The sequence below is a fragment of the Fistularia commersonii genome, chromosome 28 (genome assembly GCF_037954325.1).
Source record: "Fistularia commersonii isolate RoL2024-O1a breed Wild chromosome 28, RoL_Fcom_v1.0, whole genome shotgun sequence".
Classification (NCBI taxonomy): Eukaryota; Metazoa; Chordata; class Actinopteri; order Syngnathiformes; family Fistulariidae; genus Fistularia; species Fistularia commersonii.
This window is the reverse complement of record NC_141311.1, coordinates 2,447,501-2,452,016: the sequence shown is the minus strand read 5'-3', so window position 1 is coordinate 2,452,016 and position 4,516 is coordinate 2,447,501.

The following is a 4,516-nucleotide window of genomic DNA, read 5'->3' as shown; positions in this document are numbered from 1 at the left end:
AGTTTTTTTGTGTTATATGTAAAATGAATCATCTTTTCTTTTTCAGTTCACATTTGGATTTTATCTAGACTCTCCAATATCTAGACATACAATCATCACAAATCACATGGAGACAAAAAACCCTCTCATTCGCACGTTTGGACAATTTAGGATCTCCGATGAAGTGCCACATTGGGAAATTGTTTTTTTTTTTCCCCGCGTATTGTTCTATTTCAAAAAAAAAAAAGACGTGAATGAAGTGTTCGCGAGGTATTTCGGACGTGATCTGGGATCCGCGGAGGCGTTGAAATGTTTTCTGGAAAAGAAAAAAATGAAAATCCAATGAAGTTATCAGCATCCCAGATGAAACGTTGCGCGATCGCGGGGATTTCCCGGCCTCTCCTGGCCGCGCGACAGCGCAACGCCAGCGACTTCCTGTGTCAATACAACAATATCACGAGCAGATGATGAGCCGTATGTTTCCCGCGCCGCTATTTTCTGTACGTACCGCGTGCCGTTTGTCTTCTGAAAGGCTTCCAGAATCTTCCCCCCCACGGCGGCTTTTGTCGGCGTCGCTACTCCGGATCCTGCTGGAAATACAACGCTTGATAATCGCAGAACTTCTGCTTCCCGTGCCGACATCAAACGGAGCTCGGGGTTATATAACTACGCGTGCGGCGAGAGCGAGGGGGGCGTTCGCACCCCGACGGCGTTCCGACGCGGCCACTAAATTCGGCTTTTCTCGCTAAATCCAGAGAAGGCCGTCCGGCGCTGTTGTTTGTGCAAACAAAATGTTCACAGCGTGCAATTATCCTGCAGCGAAACGTCCCGACGGTGGCGCTATTCGTTTCCCCCGCGACCTTTTAGCGACGGACGTCTGGTTACGTCGCCGGGGGAGACGGCGTTTCGGGCGCCGCTTCGATTGTCGGTCGCGGCTCACGGGTCTAGAAGGAACGACTGAGAGACGTTTTTCACGAATCGCTCAGGAAACATCCACCGGCCGAGAAGACCGCTTGAGTGCAGGCAAATGAGGCCGCTAGTGTGTGTGTGTGTGTGTGTGTAGCCTCTGCTCGGAAGGGGCTTTAAATAGGTTTGTGAGGTTGGATCCTGCGGCCTCCGATGCAGAGGTTTACTTCCACAATTACTCTGCAGGGTTATTTGTGTATTTTTATGGGTCTGAACTTGTGACCTCTGGATCTATCATGGAACAAATTACATTTTTTTTTTTTTTCTCCCCCCTTCTCGCTCTCTCTCTTCCCTCGCGTACGCGATAAACATCTGCAAACCTCCCGTGAGCCGGCTATGATGACAACTAAAAGTGAAATAGCAGGAATCTCCCGTTTCGTCTTCACCCCTCTCATCCGTCCCCTGTCCTCTCATCCCCTCCATGTGTTTCTGCAGTCTGCGGAGGTAGCATTCTGCAGCGCATCTGAAGTTTATTTAGCCTCCCCCCGTGGGACCGTGGTGAGGCTCGACATCAGAAGGAAATTGCCAGCGCTTTCTGGTCAGCCTGGCACGCTCTCAAACGCGCTCTCGTACAAACAAACACACACATAGAGGCCCATCAGCTGACCCCGGGCCCGTTTTCTGCCCGTCCGAACGCCGATCTGGAAAACCCCCCCCCCGCACGTTTCCCGAGGGCAGAAAAGACAAAAAAATAAAACCCTCGCGAGTTGAAAGAGTAAACAAAAACCTGCATACAGTCGCGAGATTTGATTGACAGCTAGGATACGGCGGGCCTCTCTTCTGTCAGGTGGCTGGATTTACCGCTCATCCCCGGACTGTTCCTTCAAACCCTCCAGCTGGCAGGGGGAGGGGAAAGCGTGGACGCCGCCGCCGCCGCTCCCACATCCCCATCACCCCCTCGCCATGTCTGCCCCACCTGGAGGGGGGGGGGGGGGACAGGTGGCTCCTCTTACAACCCGGATGTACTTATCCCCTGAACCCCGCTGACCCCGACAGGAAGTGAGTCGCTAGCCAGCTGACCTCCCCTGGTGGCCCTTCCTGTCCCCGCGCTGCCTCGCAGGAAGGAAGGATGCGGTCTGTTGTCCTCAGGCGCTGCACTCCCGCTCTCCTCAGCCCGGAGACGGATTATTGATTCCAGGCTCGTCTCTCTCTCTCTCTCTCTCGGTTTCACCCCTCTCCCGGCCGACGCCGCTCCTCGGATTTGTCGCGCCGAGGACGCCGCTGCGCCGACGGGGGGGGGTTTATGCGTTCCCGACGCCGGGTTTGTTTATTTGTTATTGTCGCCTCGTCGGGCCATACATTAACATTAAATATGACGCCGGTTTTCATGTGGCGGAGAATCCCAAGGTCAGGCTTCTGGGTTTAGTCTGCTCTCAAATGATGCACATGCACGTTGTGAATTACAGGGCGCCATTTGGTGATAGTTACAAAGAGAAGGGGACTTCCAGCAGACAGAGACCTCACAAACAACAGTGTTTTGTTTTCGCCTTCGGCTGCAGTCGGGGAGGGTCATGAACGTCCTCTCCCGCGGTCCCCGGCCGTTCGCCGGATTCGCCGATAACGGCGAGGAAATCTCGGGGAGGCCGCGCGGCCGATCGATCGTCTCGCGTATCGATGACACGGGTGTGAAATGTCACCGCGGCGACCCGTCGGTGTTTACGCTACCGCGCATCAAACGATACATTCGGCTTCCTCGCTTCACCGGGAGTTCAGAGCATGAATGGATTCATTCTTCCTTCCTTTCTTTCTTTTTTTTTTTTTTTTTTTTTTTTGGGAGAATAAGGAAATGCAATATCGTGGCAGCAGGTCCGGAAAGAGAGGAAGAATGACCCCGATTTTAATCGTGGCGGTGGTTCAGAAAGTGAAGACGGCGGTGAACGTGTCACCGTGCTGATATTGTTATTTTGGATTGCGGGAAGGAAATAATGCACACGTGAAACTTTTAAAACTTGTTTTTAAGGTGCGCTAACGGTGGCACAGCGGTTAGCGCTTCTGTTTTTGGCTCCCGCAGCTGCGTTGGTTCTCCGCGGATTCTTCGGTTTCCTCTCACAGCCCGAAAACACATCAATATAGGTACGAGTGCGTGCGTATTTCAATATGTTGCGCAGAAAACAAACCTTGCAAAATTAACCATCATTTACAATCACATAAAATCAATCGGGATGAAGCCAATTCCTCTATGTTTGATATAAAGCATGTTTGTTTGAAGCATAACACGAAATGGTTTTGTTTGAATTATCACTGATTTTGCTGCGAATTCTTGCTTTTTATCACCGTACAGGAAGCATGAATTAAATATTATCATACCCTTCTATGGGATTAAATGAAAAAAAAAAGAGCGTTGGAGTTCCAGTCAGTGAAACCGAATGCGAAACACATTGTTTTCTTAGTTTCCCCGCGCCCTGAAACGGGAAGAGAACGCGGTCTCTGCCGACGGAGAGGAAGTGCGAAGTGAGACGTTGAATTCCCACAGGTGCCTTCCTGCCCTCCTCGCGTCAGTTTGCAGCAGTGCTGCCACCTAGTGGCAAAAGATCTCCACTGTAAGAAGCCCGACGACGGCGGGCCGCGACAGCTGAGGCGGACTATCTGCGGAAAATCAGTGATGGATGTGCGACTGAGCCCGGAGCGGGCGAAAGGTGTGAAAACCGATGTTTTCCGGCTCCGGGTTCGTCAAACTGTTTCCCGAGCGAACCGGAAACCCGCGCCGGCCGGTTCACATCTGGAGCCCAAACAGAGGGACGGGACGGACGCGAAACGCCGATTACTTATCGTCGGCCCGGAAGAGGCCGGAGTCTCTTTAAAACGGTGTCTCGGTCTGCCGTGCAGTCCAAGAGAGAGAGAAAAAAAAAAGGGAGGGAGTGAAAGGGTAAGGCGTTGTAAAAGCAAAGAAGGGCTTGCATTGCCACGCCGTCGCTAATTGGTCTCAGCGGTGCAGCTAATGGTTTTAGGTTTATGTCCAAGCCCGGCGGAAAAATAATTGGGAACCGACGAAGTACCCGATGCCGTGTTATATGCATTTTGGTCATTTTGCAGGAGGAGACGGGGGTAGGTGTGTGTGGTGTGTGTGTGTGTGTGGGGGGGGCACCTCCTTTCGCGCCTTCATGTTTTAAACAGATGTTCGGTAAAACCGCTTCTACTCCGATCTCGTCCCCTGCTTTCGCTCCGCTCATCCCGTCAGTCATCGGCATGTGGCGACAAAACTCCGTCGCGGTCGGGCGACATCTGTCCCTTTCGCCGATTCCGAGAACCATCAAAGTGTCGGAGGCTTGCGTAATTGAGTTAGCGAGTGTGTTTGGCACGTAATCTGATCCCCCCTCGGTCCTCGAGAAAACGGCGGTCCCGGTGCGCCAAGAGGTCCGAAAAGCCCTGCGACAACTGGGGGTTCGCGACGTGCCCCGCGAGCGGCTACGCGGCTAATGAAAAAACAACAGCGGGGTAATGCTAACGCTAGCCGCCGCACAACTGCCCCAGTCAGCAGCGGCGGCGGCGGCGGCGGCCGCAGCGCCAGTTGTCACAGCCTTAATCCTGCCGATGCTGAATGACCTCATCGCCGCCTGCAGAGGCTGCTATG